Genomic DNA, 18,138 nt, shown 5'->3' on the forward strand with positions numbered 1-18,138 from the left:
AGCAAGCAGACTTCATCCTTGATATGAAAGATAGAATATTCAGTAAATGTAATCTACCCTATACGTAAACTGAAAGAAAAATACCACGTGATCATCTCCTTAGATTCAACAAATGTCTTTCACAAAATCCAACATTGTTTCATAATAAAAGTCCTGGAGATAATAGAGTTACAAAGGACACACCTAAGCATAATAAAGGCAATTTTCAGCAAGCATATCACCAACATCAAATTAACTGGAAAGAAACTCAAAGTAATTGCATTAAAATCGAAATAAGAAAATGTTGTTCACTCTCTTCCTAGCTCTTAATATAGTACTTGAAGAGTTACCTAGGGCAATAATACAACTGAAGGAGATCAAGGGGATAAAAGTTGTAAAGAAGGAAGTCAAAGTATCCTTACTTTCAGATAATATTATAGTATAAATAAGTGGCATTGAAAATTCCACCGGGGAATTCCTACATCTAATAAAAATCATGAGCAAAGTTGCTGTATACAAGACTAACTCAAAGGAGTAAGTTTCTTTCCTACATACAAGTGAAAAATGGACTGAGAAACATGGAAACAATAACTTTCATAATAACCTCAAATAATATAAAATATCTTTGTGTAACTCCAACCAAGGAAGTGAAAGACTTGTATGACAAGACCTTCAAGCATTTCAAGAAATAAATTGAAGAAGAAATCAAAGATGAAAAAAGACCTCATGATCACGGATCAGCAGGATAAACATAGTAAAAATTGCCATATTACCAAAAGCAATACACAGACTTAATGCACTCTGAGTCAAAATCTAAATGCAATATTTTTACAGACCATAAAAGTCAATTTTTAAGTTCATATGAAAAACAAAACAAAAAAATAGAATGGCAAAAATAATCCTGAACAATTTAAAAAACTGCCTGAGTTAAAAAAAAAAAAAAAACTAGATATCAATAAAAGAAAAAAAACAAAGTAAGTCAGCTTTAAAATGGGGTATAGATCTAAAACAATAGCTCTCAATAGAACAATCTCAAATGTATGAGAAACATTTAATGTTCAATATTCTTTTCCCTCAGGGAAATACAATGAAAACTAGTTGAGATTCCATCTTCCACCCATCAGAATGGCTAAGATTAAAATCATAAGTAACAGCTCATGCTGGTGAGGATGTAGAGTGAGGGGAACATTCCTCTATTGCTAGTGGGAGTGCAAACTTGTACTGCCAGTCTGGAAATCAATATGAAGGGTCCACAAAAAAATGGGAATTGATCTACCTCAAGACCAAGCTGTGCAACTCTAGGGCATATACCCAAAGGATGTTAACTCCTACCACAAAGACACTAACTCAACCATGTTTATTGCGACTTTGTAATATACAGGAACCAGAAACAACAGATATGCCTCAACCAAAGAACAAATTAACAAAATGTGGTACATTTACACAGTAGGGTATTATTCAGCTGTTTAAAAAAAATGAAGGGCAGCATGAAATTTACAGGAAAATGGATGAAAGTAGACAAAGGTAGTCCTAAGATATCCCAGGCCCAGAAAGACAAAGATGGTGTATATTCACTTATAAGTGTATACTAGCCATTAAGTAAATGATGACCAAGCTAAAACCCAAGGACCCAGGGAGGTAAGGTAAAGAGGAAGAGTCTAGGAGGGATTCATGGATCTTGTTGGGAGGTGAAGTAAAATAGAATTCAGGTGGTAAGGTTGGGATAAGAGCAGGATTTAGGTGGAAGGAGGTGGGGTGGAGGGAGAGAGTGTGGCAAGAAAGGGCAAGAATTGGGGGACATTTGGGAGGGGCCATGGAAACCTAGTGCAGTGAAAACTTTCTGAAATCTGTGACAGTGGTCCTAATAAGGATGCCTAGTAATTGGAGGGGAACCTCAACTGGCCGTCTCTTGTAGCCAGGCAAGGCTTCCAGTGGTGAGTCTGGGTTACATTCAATTGAGTTGTTGGCCAAGGGGTCCTCGTGTGAGCCCCCAAATGACCCAGGCTGATGCTCAGACAAGGAGTTTCTCTCCACGCTGACAGCAGGGCCCCATTGTCAAGGACTTTACTTTCTTATATTCAAATCAACACTTATTTCTATGATTTATTTTATACACAGCTTGCCTTTTCTTTTATTGTTTTTCAAACTCAGTAGCTTACTAGTTCAGACTATTGGTGTTTCACAGTTTGTCTCTGACTCCTGCTTGGGGAATTGTGAGTAACCATTTTCCCTGTCTTTTAGTTCACAGGGGATGTTTTTCTGCCTCCCTTATCAGATCCTGTCCCCTCCCCAACTCTGGGAAGTTATTGGGTCCATAGGTGTCTGTCCTTCTAAGACAGCAAGAGTCAGGCCAGCAGGAGCTCCTTCTTGAGGGGATTTTGCCTCATGCTTTGGCTAGGAAATTGGATCTAGATTTTGGAACCTGTTGGAACACCCTGCTGTTTAAAGTCACAGTCCAACATGTCTGGACAGCTCTCCTGAGCTCAGCGCAGAAAATAGGACTCATTTTTCAGCAGGGGGCTTTTTAAAACCAAAGTTTTTAAAATGTATTCATTTTATATCCTAGTTATAGATCCTTCCCTCATCTCCACCCAGTCCCACCTTCCCTCCCTCACTTCCCCTCCACCTGCCCCTGGATACAGACTTGTTGGCTTCTCTGGTCTCCTTGTGGAACTCCATAGCCAAAATGCAAGTTCAACTTCTCTTCTCCTGATAAGAACTTGCCTGAAAAGTATCTGGAACTTCTGGAATGTACAGCACTCCCACTACCTACAGTATATACCTACCTTGGGAACACCTCACCCATCCCTCAAGAACTATATATAGCCCTTGTTCACCCCAAATAAAGTTGATCAGTCTCACTGAAGCTGCTCTCAGGTTATTCTGTCATACTAATGGGCCTTCCAAAGCTTCCATCAGCCAATGATCTCCAGGGCAAAGGAGGGTCACAGCTGGCACCTGAACAAGGACACCATAGCATGCAGAGTCTGTCAGTGTCCCCTGGAGGGTAGAGGCATTGTTCAGGTGACAGTCCCATGAAAAATGGCTGACTGGTTTTCTTTCTTTGCTTTACAGGCTTGTGATACTAGCAGTGTTTCAATACCCCGCTGGCAACTGCCTTAGAAAAGTTAACAGAGTTCATGTCAGAGTCAGTCCCCAGTCTCCACATATTTGACCACCTCCCCGTGGTGAGGAGGCCTTGTGGCACTCAAAGAAAGGATAAGCAGGCGACCAAGATAAGACTTGATAGCCTATGACTTATAGTGGGAGAGGAGGTCCCTCTTGGTCATAAACCTAGGGAAGAGGAATAGGGTGAAAGTGGGAGGGAGGGAGAAATGGGAGGACACAAGTGATGGAATAATAATTTGAATAAATTAATAAATAAAAAAGAAAAGCTAACAGTCTGTAAGGGCACTTCCTTTCTTTCTATTACTGGCAATTCAACATACCAGAGGGATTTACAAATTCATTCCCTTAGAACCTTGCCAAAAATCAAAAGGATCTAAAAATCTCCCAAAAGGAGAGCCTATAATTCTGAAATGAGGTACTTCATGTCTTCTTACTCATTGTGTCCTTTCTTAGGAAAGGGAGTTGGCTTCTCAGGGCTGAGTTCAGAGAAGAATGAATATCCACCTAGGCATGGTATCTATTCAAGATGATAATTTAAATAAAATGTGGTGGGAAAGGGAAAAAGTCACAGGGATGGTGAAGGAATTTGTGAGCTCTGACTGAGGATGTTCTGTCAGAAACAAAGAGCTGAATTCCCTTCTGCATGTCAGCTATGGATCTCAGCACCTACAATTCTCTGACCAGTCCAGTTCCCATCCTTCCTCCCCACTGTGCCCAGCAGTTGGCACCAGCAGTGCCCACCATCCCAGGGTCCTGGCCAAGATCTTGAATTACTTCAGCTGGAACTGGGTAGGCCTTGTGGACGATGAAAGAGGCAACTTTGAGTGCCTGGTTTATCAGCTGAAGAGGCACCTTGGGGACCAAGGAGGCTGTGTGACCTTCTCAAAGAAGACTGGCAGTCTAGAGGGCAGCATCAGTACTCTAGTCAAAGTCATCCCCTTCAGCATCACTGCTAAGGTTACTGTCTGTGACCGCTATTAATGTCATTTCAAACTCCTAGCTGAGACACTTTGGAACAATAGCACTGAAAGACATGGATCTTTTCTACTTCCTTCTATAGTCCAACTGGTTTGGGTACCAATGCTGGCAATTTACCTCAGGGCAGCTTGAGCCTGGGCATATCTTCAGGAAGGATGCCTGGTTTTAAGAACCTCTTAATGACACTGTGTCCGGCCTCATACCCAGGCAACAGTCTTCTGAGGAAACTGTGGGAGTAGCTTCAGGGCTTCAGGTGGACAGGAACTGGAAATTCTACCTGAAATGCTGGCATAAAGATGAATGCTTGTACAGGGCTGGAAAACATGACCAGTCTGAGCCTTTCACATTTCAAACTTCATGACCTGACAGCCACTTACCAAGCCTATCTAGCAGCCAAAGCCCTGTTAGCAGCATCCCAGAACATGATGACCTACTCTCCAGGAGAAGGGCCATTTTTTGAAGCACACATCCCAGTAAAATGGATGTCAGACCCTGGCAGGTGAGTAGAGAGAATCCCTTCCCAGCCCTTAATCACCCTAGTTTTCAGTGGGACTCAGATTAGCAAAGAAACATGACAGAAGGCAGGGGAGCACAGCTGAGAACTGACATGGCTTGGTCTCAAATCCCCATATTGTTTACTTGAGGATCTTTTTCTACAATTCTGCCTGATCCTTTGTTTTCCACACTGCAATGAGTATCACTGTGCTTAGTAGACTTGCAAGGCAATTAAGATCATACATACAAACACCAGCAGATGAGGAACACATGTACAGACCTTAAGTTGATCCAGGTAGTGTGATGCTAGTGATGATGATGGTGACTACAAGTGACCTAAAATCTATCACAGGAAAGTAAGGCCCTGAAATGGGGGTTGGAGGACAGAACCCCTGGCAGCCAGCCAACTAAGTACCAGTGCTGATGTGCAGCAACATGAGGGCATCAGTAGAAAAGGGTGATAGGTGTGAAATGTGAGGGCATGCAAAGAGGTAGCACCTCTTCATCACCTGCCACATGTCAATGGAAGAAGCAAGGAAATCTGATCCCTTATGATTGGAAGTGGAAAGTACAAACAATCTGAAAGGGGTATTACACCGATTTGGGAAGCTCTAAACCTCAATCAAGAGTAGGAAGAGAAAATCATGGAGTTTACAATCAGAAAAAGCAAGATCTGGCTAGCTGATCTTTCACAGGCCTGCAGTGTGACATATGTCAAACCTTTTGCCTCAGGGACTTTAGGAATTCTATCAAATAAAACCAAATCTTGAGTTACATGAAAACAAATTCAGAACAAAGGAAAACATCAATTTTTGTAAAGGGCAAAGATGAGGTAGCCTCCTCCAGGGAACACAAACACTGATACGGAGTAACAATAAGTAACAGGGAGGAAGCAGCCCTGGCTATCTTTCCTTGTCACCACCATCAGCCCTTTCATCCCCTCCCCCTCTTTCAGTTTCTCCGTTACAACAGAAATGTCCACTTCACTACCAGAGCCCAGGAAGAGGTTTTTGTTTCACCAAAGATGGAGAGTTGCTAACAACCACTAATGTTAAAAATATCCATGCACAACCTTATCAGAGAGAACAGAAGGACATTGGATATTTTGAGTTCAGAGCACCTCCTGAAAAAGAACTATTGATAAATGAGAGCAATAATACCTGATCAAGGGAATACTTAAAGGTGAGGGCTGAGCACGTGTCATATATACACTGGTTGTTACATTGCTGCTATTTGGTCACATGAGTGGATTATTGCCAACTCAGAGGCTTTTCAGAAAAATATATGCTCCTATACTACTCCCCCACTCTCAGCAGAAAGACACCTATTAAAAACAAAGATATTTAATAAGTAAAGGGGAAAGTAAGATACATAAGATTTCCCAGTCACAGTTACCCATGATAACCAGTGTGTCTCCCTGCAGGTGCTACTATCCTACCTTTACAGCCTCATGCTAAGAAATGCAAATGGTGATGAACAAATTTTATTTAACAGACCTTACACACCTGGAGTCAAAGTTTGGGAAAAGTCTTATTAAAGCACATTTTTATCTCAAATCCCATGGCATGCCCCTTGCATTTTTCTCTAACACATACTGGCAAGTTTCAACACTCCATTTTCTAGTGAACTTTACCACTTTCAATATACCACTAGAATGAAAATAAAAGTAAAACATTGCTATATTACCTTTGGTAATCTGAGTTTCTGTTCTCATTTGCTTTAAATTATTTCTGTTTTTTTATTTTGTCTCTAAGAATTTCATAGCATTTAGTTTGAACAAATTCCCCCATGATTAGGCTTTCTTCCTTACCCACCCAATTTTATGTCCTCGCTATTTTTAAACCCATCTAGTCAAATTTGTACTGTCCATACACTCTTGAGTCTGGCGCCATCTACTGAGGCATGGCCAACCTACCAGGGATGAAGCCCTGAAATAAAATAGCTTCTCCCTCTCCCAGCAGTTTTCGCTTGTCAAGAGCTCCTCTGCTAGGATTGGATGCCCCCCTCCTGCCTTTATACTGAGACTTTGTCTGGCTTAAGCATGCACAGTTGTGGATTTTGTCATGGCTGCTTCTAAGTTCATATATGCACCCTCCTGTGTCCAGAAAACAGTTTTGTGGTAATTATCCACTACTTCTAGTTCTCTCAGTCTTTCCACCTCTCTTCATAATGATGCCTGAATTTGGGGATGCAGGACTCTTATATAGATGTCCCATTTAGGCATGAGAATTCTGAAGTCTCTTATTTTCTGCATTTTGATCAGTTGGGGCCTCTGTGTTAGCTGCCATCTACTCTGAGAAGCTTCCCTGCTGAGAGTTGAAAGATGCATTAATACATGAGTAAAACAACAGGTAACTAGGAATTCGTTTCGTTCTGCAAACAGGGTTCACAGCTGGGGAAGAGTGATGATTAATTCTCTCCTCTAGTACCATGTATATTAGGTTCTAACACTGTAACAGGTAGCCAATAAGGATGAGGTTTCCAAATCAGTATGAGCTCAAACTATTCTAGCCTCACTTTAGTTCAGAATAACATCTTGCGTCTACAAACCTATTATACTTCAAACTAAGAAGACTTTCCTACTCAGAGTGGTGACAGAGATTGCTAATGAAAAAGGGAACAGGGTTCCAGGGGAGAATCAGTAACGTTTCTCCACAGACAAAGTGCTGGCCCTGGACAATGAGGTCTTTTGTTAGTATTGTCAGGGACCTCTCACCTTACATCCTTATATTGCCACTCATGTACCCTTTTTAGTGTTACAGAATCCTGCAGTCGATTCTTGCCATAAAATTCATTCAAGAAATGCCCATTGGTTTCCAAATTAGGGTGCTCGTATTTCTTAGGGATCAATGTAAATCTTTGGAACCTCCAAAAACTTTCCAGAATGTAAGGATTAACCCTGGAATCCAGTGAGTACAAGCCAAAAAAAAGCACTGCTAAACATCCTCCAAAAGGACAGCATCTTTAACAAAGAATCAGCACCAGTGTCAGTAGAGCTTAGCCTGCACTCTAGGGCTCTCCAAATGGCACCAAGCCTGAGATACTCATTTTGAATAGAACCCTTTAGAGTGAACTGGGGCATTGGGCTAGAAGTACTTTGATCAGAGACAAAGGGATTCATTAAATACATAATGAAAACCAGACTTCCACAGTCAATATTTCAGATTATCATCCTACCGCATGGTTTTTCCATGTGCTCACTCTGTGTGGTAATCATTGTGGTGTGGACACATTTGTAGCAATTCATTACTCTGCCATCTTCAAATTGTTACTACTGCCATTGTCTTGTTAGTAACAAAATTGAGCTTCAGAGAGGTAACACCATGCACCCACTTTATAAAACAGTTATAAAACAGAATAAAACAGAATAAAAATTCTACCTCAAGTACAACTCCAGTTCAAGGCCTTGGTTTCCATCAAAGTTGTGAACTTTCTTAACACCCTGCATATAATGTAATACATAAAGTGTACTTATATCTATTTAAGAAAGTGAAGGAAGGAAGGGGCAAAGAAAATGCAAAACTAAAACAAAAAAGGAAGAAGGGTAAATGGAGAGAGAAGAAGAGAGAGGGAAGGAGTAGGAAGGGCAAGAAAATTGTAATTAAGAAAACATAAGGAATAAGCAGAGGGAAGAAGAGAAAGAAGGACCCTGGAAGCATGAACAATGAGACTAAGTCCCTACATTTCTGACTACAGGCATAGCTGTCTCTTCACCAGTATCTCTCATTCTCTCTCTTCTTCTGTACAGGCCCCTCCCTCAATCTGCAATGAAAAATGTCCTTTGGGAAGCAGTAAGTCAACACCACATGAGAAATCATAGTGCTGCTACAGCTTCATTCCCTGCCCCAGAAGTGAAATTGCTATATCTCCAGATAAGGAGGGAGAGTAGGATGGCTAGAGAGTGACCAACAGGCAGCCATAAAGAGTTTCAGGTGAACTTTGTGTTCACATCAGAAAAGAGTCCTGCAATGAAGAAAAAATACTGGAAGAGTATGACAAAAATGCCAATGTCACTCACATACATAGTACACTACAACGGCTTAAGTTCATTATATTAGCTCTTTCTCATTTATTACAAGGTTGTCCAAATCCTATATGTGGTGCATCTTCTGGTACACAGCATCCCATAGAAATTTTAAAATGAATGTCCCTATGACGTAAGCTTTGTTTCAATATAATGCCATTCATTCTACAGATATGGATGGACATCTAGTATTGAATACAAATCAGGTGGCATCCCTTGACTTTTAGAGTTTATGATGTATTAAAGGAGAATGATAATCTACTAATACTCCTAGCATAGCTTTTGTCTCCCAGTAAGGAATCTAAAATACAAAATAAAGTCAGTGTGATAGAATCAATTTTAAGCACTGAGCTATGAGAACATAGTGAAACTATTCACACCAGTGAACAAGATGTAAGGAGACTTCTTACTAAAGGGATTGGTGTTTGACAATAAATCAAGATCTAAGGATCTAAGCATGAAAATGTTGCCTTGGGTAAAGAGTAAGTTAGTGATTATTCAAGGCATGAAGGCAATAAGGAGTTGACATTAACTTGCTATAGATTTTCACAGTAGTTATACAGAAAGCAAATGGTCACATCATAGTAGGTCTTATGTGCCACATTCCAGTTCAAAGATTCTACTTTGTAGGTAATTACTTACTGATTAATTTTGACAAGCATTGCGTATTTATACATGTGATTAAGTAGATAGACAGGAAACAGATAGATGGAAAGTGTGATTGGGGCAAATACACCAGGTTGAAAATTCAGGTTATTGGTTAAAGCTGCAGATTTGCAAAATATCTTTTCTCCCAGTGAAAACTCTCCCCAGGAAGATGCAGATTTGGGGCACACTCATTCCCTCTTTTAAATACAAAGGAATTAAGTTTAAAAAGAATAATAGATAATAAAGAAAATGTGAAAGAAATAACTAGGGGAAAATACTTAGACTTGGAAAATAGAAGGCAATGGTTCTGAACTATTTAGGAGCAAACATAAATAATCAAGGAAAGTGTCAAATAGCAAAATCAGACTATCTAGTGCTTCCACCACAAAACCCATACCAAAATTCACTATGAAATTAAAAAAAACCCATAATGCTATCGTTGATTTAGTACAGTGTCTTCATTCAGAAGGAAAGACATAGTCTGTGTACATAATAGAGACTGTATAAACACTCCTAAAATGAAAGAGGATGATTGATGAATAGACTTGTCAATTATTGACTGTTATGAATTACAGCATGTTTACTATGGTTGTTCAAAAGGATGAAGCCCATATGTCACTACAAACTTCTGTAGGTTGCCCAGTGTTGTTTCCTCCTGACGCATGGCAGTAGACTACCATCGACTTTTTTTCCCCCTTTGGCCCTGAGCTAGGACCATCAGGTAACCATGAAGGTCTGTTGCAGTGAAACTGAAATATACGGTCATCTGAAAGGCCATCACTTGTCTCATAACTACTCAGGACTGGGAAAGGACCCAGAGTGTCCATGTTCAGGGCACTGATCCAGTTTCTCCTCTATGCAGATAGTACAGTGTATCAGAAGTGTCCTTGGGACCAGTGGCCCAACATGGAGATGAGTCAGTGCATCCCTAAAACCTTTAATTTCTTGTCCTTCCATGAGTCCTTTGACACAGTGTTGGCCATTTGCACAGCTCTGCTTTTCCTCCTTATCCTGGCTGTCTTACGCATCTTCCTCTATCACTACCACACACCCACTGTCTGAGCCAATAACTGCCATCTCAGCTACCTGTTGCTGTCTTCCTTGGTGGCAATGTGTTTTCTCTGCCCCTTCCTGTTCATTGGGCACCCAGGAACCCTCACCTGTGCTGTGTACCAGGCAGCCTTTGGAGTCACCTTTACAGTCTTCCTGTCTACCGTGCTGGCCAAGACAATTATAGTGGTGGCAGCCTTTCAGGCCAGCAGGCCAGACACATGCATCAGAAATTAGGCAGGCCCAGCCCTCCCTCTCACCATTCCCAGTGTCTCTTCTCTGATCCAGGCAGTATTGTGTAGTCTCTGGGTGACCACATGGCCCCTGCAGCCTATGACCTCTACAGAGCCTGGGCCCACTGTCATTTCCAAGTGTGATGGGGACTCCATAGAGATGTTTTACGTCATGCTGAAATATTTGTATCTACTAGGTCTGGTCAGCTTACTTATGGCCTTGTCTGCTTGTCAGCTGCCTGAAACTTTCAATGAAGCAAAGCACATCACTTTCAGCATGTTAGTCTGTTCCTGTGTCTTGGTGTCCTTTATCGCAGTTCTCATGAGTCCCCAAGGCAAAGACACGGTAGCTTTGGAGGTCTTGGCCACCTTGCTATCAGGAACAGACCTCATGGTCTGCTTTCTCCTTTCCAAAGTGCTGCTACATCGTTGTTATTCTTTATCCTTACAGGAGGCCAAAAGGGTGGATGCTTGGCAGGCATCACATCCAGTAAAGAAAGCAGAGGTTTACCAAAGGGCGTGCTGTTTCCCAGAGATGTTCTCTCTCAATAACAGGCCCATCACACCGATGTGACACCCTGTCTCACCTCAAGATCTTTTGATTTTGTATCTCACCATATCACAGATAGATAAGGCATGTGTGCCCACGTAACATTGTCTTTAAGGTAAGCTTGTGGTCTAAATCATGCTCCTGGTCCTAACTATGCACCCGGGTCCTGTTATGTGCAGGGACAGAAACAACCACTTATGTGAAGTTGGCAATGGATAAGAACTTTGAGAAGGAGCAAGGTAGAGCAGTTGAATGGAAGCAAACAGGCCTGTTTTTTTCCTAAACTCATGTTATTTTACCTCCCTGAACCCATTCATGCCAGTGAATTTAAAAAAAAAAAGAGGTTAAGCCTTCCTCTCTAGGATAGAGAACCGATAAAATAAAAAATGTGTGAAACTGTTCAATGTGTATTAAATACTTTAAAGGGAAAGCTCTAAATACATTCATTATACTGTAACATTGTATGGATAAGAAACAGATCCCAAAAGATATTTCTGACCTACTCAGGAAATCATTGTACAGAGTATGAGACAGATAATCAGGGTTCAAATCACTTTCTTATATTTAATTAGCTCAGTGATTCTGGACAAGTTACATCTCTTCTCTACTTTAGTTACCTTGTCTATAAAGAAAACAAGGAAGATGTGTGTGTGTGTGTGTGTGTGTGTGTGTGTGTGTGTGTGTGTGTGTGTGTGTGTGTGTGTAAAGCATGTAGTGTAAGACATAGTAATCACTGAAAAAGTATTTGTTAAGTAATTCAGTAAAATCATTTATAGTAGAAAAAACTGTGTTTCTTGATTTGTTGATGAATAACTGAAACCTTGACATGATTCTTACTTCAAGCTAAATCCTGAGGAAAGACCTTCAGAAAGCCATAGAACAGTTCTTACAAGCAAATCGTTTATTATCTACCTGGTGGCTACTCCCTACTCAAATTCATCAGACCTGAAAAAGTGTACACCTACTCTGATGAGTTTTCTGCATCGGAGTTAGGGAAGGCAGCTAACTGTCACAGACCCAGAGATGTACCGAAAGGAGCAGAGGGTGAATAAGGTTTTCCACATTCACTAGAAAACGGGGACTTCTAATGATTCCTACAAAATATTGGCCTTCAGATTAATTAAATGACAGTGATCTTGGCCTGAACCATTGGAAGAGACAAAGCATTATGGTAGTTCTCCACTATGCCTCAAAGTATCAAAGCATCCATGTTTCCAGGCAATGAGACACATTCATACTCACCCAGAGTTGAAATCACTTTTGATTCCATAGTTCACATTATGTTACTAGAACCAATGCCAATGAACTCATCCATGAAAAATAATAAAAAGGAGAAGGAGGAAAATGAGGTGGAGGAAGAGGAGAAGGAAAAGGAGGAAAAAGGAAGAGGTACAGGAGGAGGAGAAGGGAGAAAAAGAAGAAGGAGAAAAAGAAGAAAGAAAGAAGAGGAGAAAGAAGAAGAGGTGGAGGAGGAGACTGATTTTTGAGAAACAGTGGCCTACAGTTTCCAATATATTATCCAATAAGTGAAGACAATACTTCAAGTTTCCAACAAACATGGATCAATAATCAGCTGGGTGTGTGTGTGTGTGTGTGTATGTGTGTGTGTGTGTGTGTGTGTGTGTGTGTTTTGTCTTAAGAAGTATGAGCATATATTTATTTACACAGAAAAGGCTTTGGTGACAGATAAAAAATATCATCCAATATAAGACCAATTTGAATAAATTATGAGTAAACTGGGTTTAACTTGGGAAGTATAGGTGAAGAATTATAGGGACATGGTGACTTATAAGCAGCTATCCATCATAAATAATACTTCATAAAAGTTGCATTACAGAATCTTACATTTTGTTAATATTTCACTTCCTATGTAATATTCCAATATCCAAAATAATATATAGGTGGAAGGAGGAGCTTGGAAGGGGTAGTAATATTTTGAATCAAGTAATCTTTCTCCAGTCTCTTCTTGGAAATATTAAACTTTTTATTATAATCTATAAATGTAGCTACTATGTATTCATCTGCTTTATTGTTGCCAACTAGAGCAGCTTTTGATCCATGATGACCAAATATTATTTTCCACCTGGAAAATATAGCTTAGACCCCCAACTTTAGATCCCTAAGAAATCTAAAACTACATTAGTGTGTATCAAGGAATACTAACCAATTCCAAAGTCAAAGGATCTTCCCCCGAAAAGAGTTAACGTCTTAGTATTCAAAAAGAAGCAATCACTTACATGCTACTTTAGGTAAAAATTTTATTTTTATCTTAATTTATTATAATTTATTCATATTACATCCTGATTATTATCGCTTTACTTGTATCTTCCCCTTCCTACCCTCCCTCCTCTCCTGCTTCTGCCCTATTCCCCTCCCCTAGACTTCTGACAGAAGGGGACCTCCTCCCCCACCATATGACCACAGCTTATCAGGTCTCATTGGGATAGCCTGCTTCCCTTTCCTCTGTGTTCCCACTGGGCCTCTCTACCAAGGAGAAATGACCAAATCTGGGGCACCAGAGTTCATGTCAGAGGCAGTTGCTGCTTCCCCTACAACCTTGGAGAATGAACTGTCCATTGGCTATATCTGAACAGGGGATCTAGATTTACTGTACAACAGTTTGTGCAGGCCCCCTGGGTCCAAATTGACTTGCCTTGATGACTCCTTATGGGCCTCCTGAACCCTCTGGGACATTCCATCCAGACATTCTTCCATACCACTCTAAGCATTCCACCCAGACAGAGTCCAGTAGTGAGTCCCAGCATCTGTTCCAATCCCCTGCCGGGTGGAGTCTCTTAGAGGACATAAATGTTGGGCTAATATCCACTTATAAGTGAGTATGTACCATTTGTGTCTTTCTGGGTCTGAACTACCTTATTCAAGATAATCTCTCCTAGTTCCATCCATTTGCCTGCAAATTTTAAAATTTCTTGTTTTTAACAACTGAGTAGTATTCCATTGTGTAAATGTACCACAGTTTCTTTATTCATTCTTCAGTTAAGGGACATCTAGATTCAGACTATTAAGAATATGGCTGCTATGAACATCGTTGAGCAAATGTCTTTATTGTATGGTGGAGCATCTTTCAGGTATATTCCCAGGAGTGGTCTTGCAGTAGCACTATTCCCAATTTTCTGAGAAAGTGCCCAATTGATTTCCAAAGTTGTATAAGTTTAATTGCACTCCCACCAACAATGGAGGAGTATTCCCTTTTCTCCACATCCTAGACAGCATTGCTGTCTGTTACTTGACTTTTTGATCTTAACCATTCCAGTAGACATAAAATGGAATCTCAGAGTCATTTTGAGTTGCATTTCCCTGATAACTACGGCCATTAAACATTTCTCTAGGAATTTCTCAGCAATTCGGTGTTCCTCTGTTGAGAATTCTCTGTTTAGCTCTGTACCCCATTTATAATTGGATTATTTGGTTTGGTGATATTTAATTTCCTGAGTTCTTCACGTATTTGGATAATAGCCTTTTGTCAGATGTAGGGTTGGTGAAAATCTTCTCCAGTCTGTAGATTATCTTTTTGATCTGTTGACAGTGTCCTTTGCCTACAGAAGCTTTTAGTTTCGCGAGGTCCTATCGATTAATTGTTGATCTTAGAGCCTGAGCTATTGGGTTTCTGTTCAGGAAGTTGTTTTCTATGCCAATGAGTTCATGGGTCTTCCCCACTTTTTCTTCTAACAGATTTAGTGTGTCTGGTTTTATATTGAAGTCTTTAATCCACTTGGACTTTAGTTTTGTTTAGAGTGATAAACATGGATCTACTTGCATTTTTCTATATATAGACATCATTAGACCAGCACCATTTGTTGAAGATGCAATATATTTTCTAAGTATGGACTTGGCTTCTTTGTCAAAAATCAAGTGTCTATAGGTGTGTGGGTTTGTTTCTGTGTCTTTGATTCAGTTCTATTGATCAACCAGACTATTTCTAAGCAAACTTATTCTATAAGGCCTCAGTCACCTTGATACTTAAACCACACAAAGACTCAACAAACAAAGAGAATTTTAAGCCAAATTCTCTTATGAACATTGATACAAAAATACTCAGTAAGATACTCACAAACTAAATCTAAGAACACATCAAATATATCATTCACCATATCCAAGTAGGCTTCATGTCAGGCATGCAGGGATGATTCAATATATGAAAAGCCATCAATGTAATCCAGCATAAACAAACTGAGAGAAAAAACCCACATGATCATCTCCTTAGATGCTGAAAAAACATTTGACAAAATCCAACATGTTTAAAGTGTTGGAGAGATCAGGAATAAAAGGCACATACCCAAACATAATAAAAGAAGGCTATATGTAGCAAGCCAATAGACAACATCAAATTAAATGGAAAGAAATTCAAAGATATTCCACTAAAATTAGGGACTAGACAAGGCTTCCCAGTCTTTCCATATCTCTTTGATATAGTACTTGAAGTTTCATCTAGAGCAATAGACAACAAAGGTGATCAAGGGGTTCCACATAAGAAATGAGGAAATCAAAATATTTCTATTCACAGATGATATGATAGTGTACATAATTGATCTACAAAATTCTACCAGAGAACTTCTACAGCTGGCAAACACCTTCAGCAAAGTGGCTGAATACAAGATAAATTTTAAAAAAATCAGTAGCTGTTCTGCATATAAAAGGAAAATGGGTTGAGAAATAAATTAGGGAAACTACACTCTTCACAATTGCCACACATAAGATATAAGGTATCCTGTGTAATTCTAACCAAGCAAGTAAAAGAATTATATTAAAAAAAAATTTCAAGTCTCTGAAGATACAAATCGAAGACATCAGAAGAGGGAAAAATCCCCCATGCTCATAGATCGGAAGAATCAACAGAGTAAAAATGACCATCTTACCAAAAGCAACTTACAGATTTGACTCAGTACCTACCAAAATGCCTACACAATTCTTTACACACATTGATAGATTAGTTCTCAACTTCATATGGGAAAATAAAAAACCAGAATAGCTCAAAAAATCCTGTACAATAAAAGCTGTTCAGGAGGTATCTCCATTCTTAATCTCAGGCTGTACCATGGAGCAACAGCAATAAAGACGATGCTACTGCCATAGGTAAGAAACTTTGAACCTACACTCGTGCCCTCCTTTCTGCAAGAATATTATCACATTTTTCATTTACAACATACTATGTTCAACAAGAATACAAAAGAATGGATCTTGAAGCTATCATTCAAAATGGATCATTGCACTTTACACCTTTAAAAAAAGGAATAAAATTATAGACAAAGAACTCTGCTGGACTCAAATGACTGGAAATCCTGCACCATAAGCCAAATTATTTTCTCTTTCAAGTTGAAAGCTCTTTCACATCCATTTTCACCACCTAATCTTAAAATTAAAAAAGAAAAACTATCTCAAAGGTAACTTAATTAATCTAACAGTAACATTAACCCTAAATCATAGTACAGTAACCTTAACTCTAACTGAACCCCTGACATCTTTTATAAACTTAACCATATATTAAATATAAGAAAAACCACTAACATTAATGCCAGCCCTAAATTTAACTATAAGCATAATGTTTTATCTACCACTAACACTAAAATAACCCAAATACAATGCCTAAAGTTTAGTCTAACCATAGGCATAGCCTTAACTGTAACCTTAAATATAAACCTTTGTCTCATTATATACGCAAACATACACACAATTTTCAAATAAATACTAAACCAAAATACTTGTCTAACACTAATTCTCTAACATTAACCTGAACTCAAATTCAAAATTAACACTAACCAATGCCTTTGCCAACAATATTCCTAACATAAATCATAAATTTGTGTCTAAGTCAACCCTACCCTAATTATAACCCTAGCCATAAGCCTTTCTCAATCCCTAACTCTAGCCATAACTGTAACACAGACATAACAGTAAAAAAATGTTAACCTTAACCTTAGCCCTCAACCTTAATTCTAATTCTAACACTAGCACAAATACAGTAAGTGTATAACTAATTCTAAGATTAGTGATAACCATAACATAGTACTGTGTCTAAGGCTAATCTTCACCATAATAATCTCACTTTAACTTAACACTAACCCTAACCCAAATAGTGACCCTACTCTATTCACTTTGTCTAACAAACCTAGCAGTAACACTACTGATAAGTCTATACATTCAACTAAAGTTAATCATAATGCTAATTGTAAAACCTAAAGCTAATCATAACACTGTACATAACCATAACCTTATCTGTAAACCTTAACCTACACATTTGTCCAACCTTAATAATTAGGATAATCTTAAAACCCTAATCATAGCCCAATACTATAATCAGAACACTAACTCTAACCTAAACACTTTAGCCCAAACACAAATCATAACCTGGTGTCTGGCCATAAATCTATAACTAATGAAAAACAAGCACTAACCCTCTAAAGCTAAGTATAGACATAAACATAACTCTGACTATTTGTCCATCACTCAGTCTACCTTTAACACTAACCCTAAATCTTGGTAAAATACTGATTGTAAAACTAACTCTAAGTCTAGAAGAACCCCTAATCTTAAACCCAAAGCAGAGTCTATTTCCCACCATAAAGTTTTAGTTAATATATATGACATATTATATATATAACCATTAAATATGAAACCCTAGTCTTTTATTTAAGGATAATCCTAGCACTAACCCTAGTTTTAACACTAACCCCCTCTTAACCCTGACCCTAACACTATACCTATCTCTAACCCTACCCTAAGCCACTGTCTAGTCCTAATGCTAACCATAATCATATCTCTCTAGCCATAACCTAAACCATTTGACTAAAGACTGTAAAACCTAACCCTCATCCTAAGTATAACTTTATCTGTGACCCTTATCCCAAAACAAAACTAATTCTAACTCTAACACTAAGCCTTTGATTAACCCTAACCCTAACAATAGCCACTTGTCTAATGTAAACTCTAACCATAAACTTTGGCTAAGTATAATCATAACCCTAAACAAAACTCAACCTGAACATGAATCATAAACTTAAAGATAACTCTACATTTAAGTCAAGTTGCCTAAT

This window comes from Acomys russatus, chromosome 5, assembly GCF_903995435.1.
Source record: "Acomys russatus chromosome 5, mAcoRus1.1, whole genome shotgun sequence".
NCBI classification, from domain to species: Eukaryota; Metazoa; Chordata; class Mammalia; order Rodentia; family Muridae; genus Acomys; species Acomys russatus.